Source organism: Cibotium barometz, chromosome 51 (genome assembly GCF_041138505.1).
Source record: "Cibotium barometz isolate CiBa-2024 chromosome 51, ASM4113850v1, whole genome shotgun sequence".
Lineage (NCBI taxonomy): Eukaryota > Viridiplantae > Streptophyta > Polypodiopsida > Cyatheales > Cibotiaceae > Cibotium > Cibotium barometz.
Window position 1 is genome coordinate 37,825,375 of NC_141096.1, and position 13,082 is coordinate 37,838,456.

Sequence of the window (13,082 nt, forward strand, 5' to 3'; positions counted from 1 at the left end):
TTCATGGTATGAGTCGGGCAGCAGTCTTTTAACTGATGACCAAAACCTTGGCATCCAAAACACCGGTTCTCACTTCTGAACTCATTATTCTGAATCCTTAAAACAAGTGGGCTCCTGAAAAGGTATTCTCGGGAAAGTGTCTTCCCTTTTTAAACAAAATCTTTCTTTTATTTTAGAGAGGGAATAATTTTAAGATCAGAAAGGGAGATTCTTACTCCTGTATACCTCGAAGGTTGGGGGAGGAATCTTACAAACTTCTACCCCACTTAAAAAGGTGCGAGATGTCCTCATCTCGCAAAGTAGAGGACAACTCTTTTTCTTAAGATCCAATTTATTCTGGGGTTCCTTATATTCTGGTCAACCCAACAGAATACGGGGATAATTATCCCTTAAATAGAACTCATCATTAAATAACAATTCTTTCAATCATATCATTCATATCTTTAACACGATAATTAGACCAAAAAATTTCTTTATGAACATTTCCCCACAGAAATTTCAGACAAGTAAGTTCTCAATTTGTCATTTCTTAACTTGATCTAACTAGTCAAGTGTTAACAGTAGCAATTTGATAGCACAATCCACTAATCTATATAGTGATTTGCTGAAATCATTATTATCATTTATCATCACAAGGATTCGCCCCAATCATCGTATTGTGGTTTCGCTCAGTTTATTACATTTCAACCCATTTTCAGGGATCATCATTTTTCAATCAGAATCCCAATCAATTCATTAGTTCCCAAATAGAATTAAAAATCATATCAACCACATTCGAATTCATCAACTAGATAGCATTAATGCTTATAATTTCAAGTCTTAGATTTACTCGTATATACTGTCGGTAAAGAGCTGTAGTTATACCCTCGGTATATACGGATAGTCATGATACTCGAAACTATAAGGTAAATACCATCATGTCTAGGTCTCAAGCAAGTCAGGGTTCTATACAATTGCGGTACTTCCAATTGAAGTCCTAATTACTAATTTACGAATTTTATTTTGAATAACAAATTGCATGGATTATATCACACAATTATAATCTTTTTGTGGTACTTGATAAATCTTTGATATATTTGGCTTCTCAGTTGATCTTTATTAGCCAATTGGCTCTGATACCAACCGTAAGATCCCTGTCCCCACCGCACAACGGATTCGGGGTACTAGCAGCGAAAGTAGCACTTCTTGCGCAGGGCAGGGTCCCACACTCGGGGCCTCGTCCCACGGATATCCAGACAAGAGACTAATCCGTCGATTTTTCCAAAACCGAATCCGAAAAAACTTCCCTTACCCGGAAAGCACGGGCGATTCCACCAGGATAACTTTTTACTCTAACGTAGTCAAGATCATTACTGATCACGCTGATCCGATTGCACCTATAAAGATACTCGGTCGGATCAAGGAAGAAACTTGCACTTGGATCATTGGGATCAACACTTTTTTCCCCATCAAGACACACAGCTGTTGATTCCTATCCATAGAACAATTACTATCCGGGATTTACTTTATCTATTGTAATAACAAAAATTGAGTCTCGATTTACGAATCCATTAGTCCAGCCTAACCCCATCCGATCGCATGGGTTAGCCAACCGCCCAACCACTGTAGTGATGGGATCCAATTTGGAATTTGGTTAGGTTTTGTCCCGGGTACCAAGGAAAAGAGTTCCAAGGCCCCCTAGCCGGAAGTTCATGCAAACATAAAACTAGTCACACCACTTACACACCCAATACGAAATTGCCTTTTTCTTAGCATCAACTAACTTTAAAACAATCCTTTAATGAAACCATTATGTCACTGATGACAATCCTCAAAGTCTTTGGTTGAATCCTTATTTCCAGTCATTCATTCATCGGTATACTTATGGCATCATTGGCAACCAGAACGCTCACCACCTGTTCACTCAGGGGCCTTTTCCATAGTTCCTAGCTCATAGTAACCGGCAATATATTCAAATAATAGAATGGAATCTCCGTGGAAGATCAGCAAGATCAACCCACAGATCCATATAAAAGAGCCATGGACTCATCCGTTGAGGACCAGCAAGGTCAATCAACTAGATCCATGCCCGGTTTCGGAAAATAACTCTTACTCCTTGTTCCAATATCTTCCACGACGCACGTGTGGGTATCTTTGGCGACCCAGAGCTCGAGTACCGTATGGTTAGCACCCTCTAGGATCCTTCGCAGGTGACCTAGCGCTTCACTCATAGGCCGCTTCCTTGGTCCCTAATCCACCGTACCGGAAGCTCACCATTTAAATCGAACCGAGGCTGGTCAAGACCTCGATCGACCTTGCTACGCGAGACGTCCTCCATTGACTCTCCGTCAGCAGTTGCAACTTTATTAGTTCGGTCTTCATGACCTTAATCCTCAAGACGGTCAAAATGCTTCTCCAGCATTCTTGACATAAAACAGTCATTTACAAACAGTCACAAAATATAGTTTCTATAACGAACTCTTGTCTTTCCATATTATCCACTCTCGGACCACATTACTTATTCCACATTCCTTTCAATGTGTACTCGTTCTCATCCATTCACTCATATAGACTACACATTATCTCACATACACCTTCATATTCATTATTCTACATACATATCCATGTTCGTATGCCCACATCATACATCCAATTTCACATTCATACATACGCATCTACATGCATACATCCACATCCGCATTCATACATCCATACCTCCATTTCCACATCCACACATCCACATTCATATTCATACATCCGCATTCATACATACGCATCTACATGCATACATCCACATCCGCATTCATACATCCATACCTCCATTTCCACATCCACACATCCACATTCATATTCATACATCCACATTCACATGCATACATCCATTTTCACATCCTCATTCATACATCCACATCCGTATCTACATCCATACATCCACACCCACCTCTTCATTCACATTCACATCCATACATCCACATCTACATACATACATCCATTTTTCCATCCTCATTCATACAAACACATCCACATACATACATACACATCCGTATCTACATCCATACATCCACATCCACATCCACATTCACATTCATACATATACATCATGTATACATCCACATCACATTCATACAACCATATTACATCCATTCTCGTCCTAACACATCCCATATACATCTTAACACATCCTAACTCATCTTAACACATTCTATCACATTCATACATATACATCTACATGTATACATCCACATCACATTCATACAACCTTATTACATCCATTCTCGTCCTAACACATCCCATATACATCTTAACACATCCTAACTCATCTTAACACATTCTATCACATCTCATACACATCTTATCACATCTCTTCACATCTCATACACCTCTTATCACATCCTATCACTTCCCATACGCATCTTATCAAATCTTATCACATCTTTTCACATCTCATACACCTCTTATCACATGCTATCACTTCCCATACGCATCTTATCAAATCTTATCACATCTCATACACCTCTTATCACATCTTATCGCATTTCATATCTTTTTTAAGAGAATTCTTATATTTGATATAAGATTTCTCTACACATTTATTTATGCATAAATTCCATTTAAGGAGACTAATACTTTCGAAATAAAAATCAATCTTTTATGCATCTTCTTATGCATAAATTCAATTTGTAGGAATTACACTTTTAGAATAAAAGAATTTCTCTTATGCATCTAAGTTATGCATAAAATCCATTTATGATTAAAATCACACTTTTAGTATAAAAAGAATATCTTTTATGCATACCTTTATGCATGAAATCCAAATATGATAAAAGTAACACTTTTATAATAAAATAATCAACTTTTATGCATACCTCTATGCATGAAATCCAATTATGATAAAAGTAACACTTTGATAATAAAATAATCATCTTTTATGCATACAACTATGCATGAAGTTCAAATATGATAAAAGTAACACTTTTACATTAAAATAATAATCTTTTATGCATACCTCTATGCATGAAATTTAAATATGATAAAAGTAACACTTTTACATTAAAATAATAATCTTTTATGCATACCTCTATGCATGAAATCTAATTATGATAAAAGTAACACTTTTATGTTAAAATAATAATCTTTTATGCATACCTCTATGCATGAAAATCAATTATGCATAATATAAAAATCAATTTCTCTATGATTACAATGAATATCTTCAATTAATTTAGGATGATAATTCCTAGAATATGGTAGGAAGTCCTCTTTTCATGCTTTGAATGAAATTATTTTATGCATAATTTTTATAAAAAATTTGCCATAGCTCCGCTGCTATGATTGATAAATCTCAAATTTTCTAAGGGATAAAGCTTATCATTAAGAAATAATTAGAATGATCCCCTATTGGATCAATAATCCATAATGGATTGAATCATCAATATTCATGAAATACATAAACTAAAAGCATAGAAAAAAAAAGGCATTAATTTGGTCTCAAGTATAGATTAATCTTGGATTAAGGAAAAGCTTTATGAAAAGCTTCATTTGGATTGAGAATGGGTCATGAGTATGACCATTTCTTGAGTGAGAGAGAGAGAAATTACATAAAAATCATTTGAATTAAGCATAAATGAAAATTTATGTAATTCTTAACTATCATTAATCAATTAACTTCAATAGCATTCATCAAATTATGTAACTCTTCACTACCATTCATCAATTAACTTCAATAGCATTCAGAAATCATTCCAATTAAGCTTCTCAAGCTTGAGAGGGGTTGAGAAGAGAGAAACATTGAGAAATTATAGAAAATGATCAAAATTCACTAATTACCTTACAAATTGCTTGATTCTTTGTTCACGGTAGAGGACCCCAACCAATCAATTGGTTAAGTATGTTGATGGAGCCACCAATGGGGATTGAAGAAAGAGGGAAGCTCCAAAAACTAGTGAATTATTAATGAATTCATAGTTCTTGGCTTAGGTGGAGTAGAGTAACGATGCATAAACACTATATATTTTTCAACAAGGGGGAGGCTTCTATTTATAGAAAAAATTGAGCTCCTAACCAAACAAGCTGATTCTAGAATTTTCTAAATCAGTTTGGTCAATATTTGACCATTTTTTGGTCAGTTAAGCTAACTTTTTGGAACTAGACTTGAATGAGGAGAGAGGAGAGATGAAATATCTCAATTTTTATGAGTTTAAAACTCATTCAAGCATGTGAAATATGCACCTTCTTTAAAGAACTCCCCTTCCTACATATGTGTCAAAATGGAATCATTATACCCAAAATATCTCATATTTTTAATATTGCTCATAGTTTTTTACTAATAAACCTTGTACATTTTCAACTCTTCATCTTATGTGAGCATTTACTCATTTTTGGATACCCAAAATATCTCATATTTTTAATATTGCTCATAGTTTTTTACTAATAAACCTTGTACATTTTCAACTCTTCATCTTATGTGAGCATTTACTCATTTTTGGGTATCTTCTTTTACAAATTGGATTTATCTCCTCCCTACACATGGATTGATGCTATTGGCCCATAGGAACCTTAATTGGACCATAATCCAAAAATTTATGAAAATCTAGACCCTTAGGCTAAGGTCCTTTATACCCATTTCCAATTAATTCCAATTGCACATTGGAAAGTTCTTTTTGAAATTTCTGTTTCAGGGGAACTTATTTTAATAAGATGAGATAATTTTCTATCCAAAAATATTAAAAATCTGAGTATTCTCTCTCTAGAATATTTTCTCTCTCTAGGTTAAAACAGTTAGAAACAAGTCTTTTATATTTCTGAAGAGGGATTGATTACAGGGGAAGATGCTAGACATTTTGAGAGGCTGGGGAGGAATCTTACATTCTCTCCCACTTGAAAAACGCGAGATGCCCTCATCTCGCAAACTGGGGGTAATTTCGCAAGATGCACAAGTATGAGACTGAGAGAAAATTTTTAATTAAGATTAACCAATTTAAAAAAAGTCTCAAAGAGAGTAAGGGTCAAGACAAGAACAAGATTTAAACTTTATTCATTCTTGGAACATATACAGTAAAGATTGAAGAATTCTTTACACTTCCATAAGCCCGTCCATCATGTGATCACAAAAGCAGCACTCACAAGCTGCGCACGTATAAGGTAATTCATCTATGGGAATAATTCTGTTGGTTATTGCCGCACCTATCTCAGTGGTATGAGGTGATCTAACAAAAGGACCTCTGAGAGGCAAGCCAAAAATGGGGTAAAGGCAAATCTTCTGATGAGGAAGAAAACACGCCAGTAAGAAGACCCGCTCAGAAAACCCAAGATCTCTTGATCTCATGACGCAGTAGTATCGGGGACCCAAACCCAAGGCTTCAATAACCATGGCCAAGCGGATATTGTTACGAAAGTGCTGCTGACCCCAGGGTGTTACCCTAGTTATGTCTTGATAGGTCCGCCATTTGGTCTGAGCTACAGACGTTCCCAAGTGAGGAAAAAGTGAGCACTCATACTATTCTATAAAATCTTTCTTCACAGACTCACTTGCGTCTTGAAGGTGAGAAATCATCATGGATAAAACTAATTCCTGTTGCCAAGCCATGAAGGAGATTAAGAAGAAGGGAGATCGATGGAAGTCGATGGAAGTCAGATTACTGTGAGCGACAAGTAAAAGTTACGACTTATATAAAGGAAAGAGCTAGCGTAACCTAGAAGCCAACGGTATCTTGCCACTGAAGTTTTACCATCTTTCCATGATTTGGGTTTGGCACATTTTTCTATAGAAGGCATTAAGAACTTTGAGATGAAGAGATAAAAGAAGTTCGTAGGCTAAGTCACCTACTTTCTTTGGTCCATAATATCTGGGAGATAACTACTTATACTCCCCTAGAGATAAAGAAAATCTTTTAGTCCGTATTCAAATGAAGACTATAACTGCTTCTTTGAATTCTCTGATTGTCCTCTTCTTATCTGTATATTGTCTCTGTCGATCCTGGGTAGCGTTTATATCTTTATGAATTGCCTGCATCTGTTGCTCTAAGCTGCCAAGCATTTGACTGGTCATCACGACCCTAATCAATGGGTTGGACCTAGTTAATGGAGTTAAGCAATCTTGTTCGAGACGGACCCTGATTAGATTGGTATGAAGGAATTGGTCTCTGAATTTGGGTTCTAGACTTCCCTGTGTCCTTTTCATGGTATGAGTCGAGCAGTCTTTTAACTGATGACCAAAACCTTGGCATCCAAAATACCGATTCTCACTTCTGAACTCATTGTTCTGAATCCTTAAAACAAGTGGGCTCCTGAAAAGGTATTCTGGGGAAAGTGTCTTCCCTTTTTAAACAAAATCTTTCTTTTATTTTAGAGAGGGAATAATTCTAAGATCAGAAAGGGAGATTCTTACTCCTGTATACCTCGAAGGTTGGGGGAGTAATCTTACAAACTTCTACCCCACTTAAAAAGGTGTGAGATGTCCTCATCTCGTAAAGTAGAGGACAACTCTTTTTCTTAAGATCCAATTTATTCTGGGGTTCCTTATATTCTGGTCAACCCAACAGAATATGGGGATAATTATCCCTTAAATAGAACTCATCATTAAATAACAATTCTTTCAATCATATCATTCACATCTTTAACACGATAATGGTCCATTAGACCAAAAAATTTCTTTATGAACATTTTCCCACGGAAATTTCAGACAAGTAAGTTCTCAATTTGTCATTTCTTAACTTGATCTAACTAGTCAAGTGTTAACAGTAGCAATTTGATAGCACAATCCACTAATCTATATAGTGATTTGCTGAAATCATTATCATCATTTATCATCACAAGGACTCGCCCCAATCATCATACTGTGGTTTCGCTCAGTTTATTACATTTCAACCCATTTTCAGGGATCATCATTTTTCAATCAGAATCCCAATCAATTCATCAATTCCCAAATAGAAACAAAAATCATATCAACCACATTCGAATTCATCAACTAGATAGCATTAATGCTTATAATTTCAAGTCTTAGATTTACTCGTATATACTGCTAGTAAAGAGCTGCAGTTATACCCTCGGTATATACGGATAGTCATGATACTCGAAACTATAAGGTAAATACCATCATGTCTAGGTCTCAAGCAAGTCAGGGTTCTATATAATTGCGGTACTTCTAATTGAAGTCCTAATTACTAATTTACGAATTTTATTTTGAATAACAAATTGCATGGATTATATCACACAATTATAATCTTTTTGTGGTACTTGATAAATCTTTGATATATTTGGCTTCTCCGTTGATCTTTATTAGCCAATTGGCTCTGATACCAACTGTAAGATCCCTGTCCCCACCGCGCAACGGATTCGGGGTACTAGCAGCGGAAGTAGCACTTCTTGCGTAGGGCAGGGTCCCACACTCGGGGCCTCGTCCACGGATATCCGGAAAAGAGACTAATCCGTCAATTTTTCCAAAACCGAACCCGAAAAAACTTCCCTTACCCGGAAAGCACGGGCGATTCCACCAGGATAACTTTTTACTCTAACGTAGTCAAGATCATTACTTATCACGCTGATCCGATTGCACCTATAAAGATACTCGGTCGGCTCAAGGAAGAAACTTGCACTTGGATCATTGGGATCAACGCTTTTTTCCCCATCAAGAGGCACAGCCATTGATTCCTATCCATAGAACAATTACTATCCGGGATTTACTTTATCTATCGTAATAACAGAAATTGAGTCTCGATTTACGGATCCATCAGTCCAGCCTAACCCTATCCGATCCCATGGGTTAGCCAACCGCCCAACCACTGTAGTGATGGGATCCAATTAGGAATTTGGTTAGGTTTTGTCCCGGGTACCAAGGAAAAGAGTTCCAAGGCCCCCTAGCCGGAAGTTCATGCAAACATAAAACTAGTCACACCACTTACACACCCAATATGAAATTGCCTTTTTCTTAGCATCAACTAACTTTAAAACAATCCTTTAATGAAACCATTATGTCACTGATGACAATCCTCAAAGTCTTTGGTTGAATCCTTATTTCCAGTCATTGATTCATCGGTATACTTATGGCATCATTGGCAACCAGAACGATCACCACCTGTTCACTCAGGGGCCTTTTCCATAGTTCCTAGCTCATAGTAACCGGCAATATATTCATATAATAGAATGGAATCTCCGTGGAAGATCAGCAAGATCAACCCACAGATCCATATAAAAGAGCCATGGACTCATCCGTTGAGGACCAGCAAGGTCAATCAACCAGATCCAGGCCCGGTTTCGGAAAATAACTCTTACTCCTTGTTCCAATATCTTCCAGGACGCACGTGTGGGTATCTTCGGCGACCCACAGAGCCCGAGCACCGTATGGTCAGCACCCTCTAGGATCCTTCGCGCAGGTGACCTAGCGCTTCACTCATAGGCCGCTTCCTTGGTCCCTAATCCACCGTACCGGAAGCTCACCATTTAAATCGAACCGAGGCTGGTCAAGACCTCGATCGACCTTGCTATGCGAGACGTCCTCCATCGACTCTCCGTCAGGAGTTGCAACTTTATCAGTTCGGTCTTCATGACCTTAATCCTCAAGACGGTCAAAATGCTTCTCCAGCATTCTTGACATAAAACAGTCATTTACAAACAGTCACAAAATACAGTTTCTATAACGAACTCTTGTCTTTCCATATTATCCACTCTCGGACCACATTACTTATTCCACATTCCTTTCAATGTGTACTCGTTCTCATCCATTCACTCATATAGACTACACATTATCTCACATACACCTTCATATTCATTATTCTACATACATATCCATGTTTGTATGCCCACATCATACATCCAATTTCACATTCATACATACGCATCTACATGCATACATCCACATCCGCAATCCATACCTCCATTTCCACATCCACACATCCACATTCATATTCATACATCCACATTCACATGCATACATCCATTTTCACATCCTCATTCATACATCCACATCCGTATCTACATCCATACATCCACACCCACCTCTTCATTCACATTCACATCCATACATCCACATCTACATACATACATCCATTTTTCCATCCTCATTCATACATACACATCCACATACATACATACACATCCGTATCTACATCCATACATCCACATCCACATCCACATTCACATCCACACATCCACATCCACATACATACATACACATCCGTATCTACATCCACACATCCACATCCACATACATACATACACATCTGTATCTACATCCATACATCCACATCCACATCCACATTCACATTCATACATATACATCATGTATACATCCACATCACATTCATACAACCATATTACATCCATTCTCGTCCTAACACATCCCATATACATCTTAACACATCCTAACTCATCTTAACACATTCTATCACATTCATACATATACATCTACATATATACATCCACATCACATTCGTACAACCATATTACATCCATTCTCGTCCTAACACATCCCATATAGATCTATATACCTTTTGATGCATGGTTCGGCTCATGCCCATACACCTATTGATGCAGTGGATCATATCTTTGACTTTTCACGTGATGCTACATAGGATGACGGCATTGGTTTCCTCTTACCCTCGTATGATGCCAACCTTGAGACATGTTCTTTTGGTTCCTATGGGTGTCGACACAATCCTGTTTTCTTTGGAGCCGGGACATTCAACTCATGCCCCTATACCTGATGCAGTGGCTCATGTCTTTGACTTTTCAATTGATGCTAAATGGGATGATGGCATTGGTTTGCTCTTACACCCAAGCTTGCATGACGCCAACCTTGACATATGTTCTTTTGGTTCCTACGGGTGTTGACATGATCCTATTTTCTTTGGAGATAGGACATTTACTTTTGGGTGCAGTATATGCCATTTGACATGATCCACTGTATCAATGGATATATGGGCATGAGCCAAATCATGCATCATCTCCTCATGTGCAAAACCCTTTGTGTGTATGATGATCCAAGATAACAATTTGATCATCCACATCATCATAGTACTACATCACTGAAAAATGAAGAGGTATCCTCACATGAAAGGTAAATGTTATCATCTCTTAAATCATCATCTATGGCATCCCCAAGGTCTGCAAAGGTCATCCTCATAAACATGGTCTATCTCCATCAATAATCCCCCTATGTGACCTACATCCGATAACAAATCTATCTCCAACAATATAGGATCTAAGGATATGTCTAGATCAAATGTAAATCTCTCAAGATCTATGTCATATGATCTACTATGGACATGATCAATATGCATAATCCTACTACGATGTGTCACCTCGATGAAATCATCACTACTCTCATGCACTATCCCAAACGGTGCTGAAGAGGCATGAAATAAGAATCATGCATGGAAAAATGTGTGGCAAGCATCCCGGATCCTTCTTGTTGTGTTCAGATGTGATTCGGACTCATTTCGGATCCGAAACTCTGTTATGGCAATTTTGCACTATCTTCGCTGGGACCCAACTTTGACACACTAGGAGAAGTGATTGCGATCTCCAAATGCATGCACGGAGTGATGTGGACATAGAGCAACTTCCCTAGCACAAGTCTGTGTGGTCCATTCTCTGATGGGGTCCCGAATCCTCAGCTTCTAACTGTCCGAATTCGGGTTCTCGAAAAAGATGCACGAGCGTACCCAATGGCGGAAATTTCCAACTGTGGCCCAAACGGCACCGAAGAGGCATGAGAATTGAATCATGCATGGACAAATGTGTGGCAAGCGATCCGGATCTTTCCTGTTGTGTTCAAATGCGATTCAAACTCATTTTGGACCCGAAACTCTCTTATGGGCGATTTTGCACTATCTTCGCAGGACCCAAATTTGACGCGCCGGGAGAAGTGATTGCGATGTCCAACTCCATGCACGGAGTGATGTGGACATAGAGCAACTTCCCTAGCACAAGTTTGTTGGTCCGTTCTCTGATGGACAAATGTGTGGCAAGCAACCTGGATCTTTCTTGTTGTATTCAGATGCGTTTCGGACTCATTTCGGATCCGAAACTCTATTATGGCGATTTTGCACTATCTTGGCCGGGACGCATTTTTGACGCGTTGGGAGAACTGATTGCGATGTCCAAATCCATGCAGGGAGTGATGTGGACATGGAGCAGCTTCCCTAACACAAGTCCGTGTGGTCCGTTCTCTGATGGGGTCCCAGATCCTTAACTTCTAACTGTCCGAATCCGGGTTCTCGAAAAAGATGCACGAGCATGGCAGCAATTTCCAACAGTGGCCCAAACGGCGCCGAAGAGGCATGAAATTCGAATCATGCATGGAAAAATGTGTGGCAAGCAACCCGGATCTTTCTTGTTGTGTTTAGATGTGATTCGGACTCATTTCGGATCCGAAACTCTGTTATGGCGATTTTGCACTATCTTCACCGGGACCCAACTTTGACACACTAGGAGAAGTGATTGCGATCTCCAAATGCATGCACGGAGTGATGTGGACATAGAGCAACTTCCTAAGCACAAGTCTGTGTGGTCCATTCTCTGATGGGGTCCCGAATCCTCAGCTTCTAACTGTCCGAATTCGGGTTCTCGAAAAAGATGCACGAGCGTACCCAATGACGGAAATTTCCAACCGTGGCCCAAACGGCACCGAAGAGGCATGCAAATTGAATCATGCATGGACAAATGTGTGGCAAGCAATCCGGATCTTTCCTGTTGTGTTCAAATGCGATTCAAACTCATTTTGGACCCGAAACTCTCTTATGGGCGATTTTGCACTATCTTCGCAAGACCCAACTTTGACGTGCCGCGAGAAGTGATTGCGATGCCCAAATCCATGCACGGAGTGATGTGGACATAGAGCAACTTCCCTAGCACAATTCCGTCTGGTCCCTTCTCTGATGGGGTCCCGGATCCTCAACTTCTAACTGTTCGAATCCGGGTTCTCGAAAAAGATGAACGAGCGTGCCAAATGGCGGAAATTTCCAACCATGGCCCAAACGGCACCGAAGAGGCATGAAATTCGAATCATGCATGGAAAAATGTGTGGAAAGCAACTCGGATCTAGCTGTGTACCATGCAGATCAACAAAACCAATTAGTCTAAGAAGAGACCTACTTCACATGACG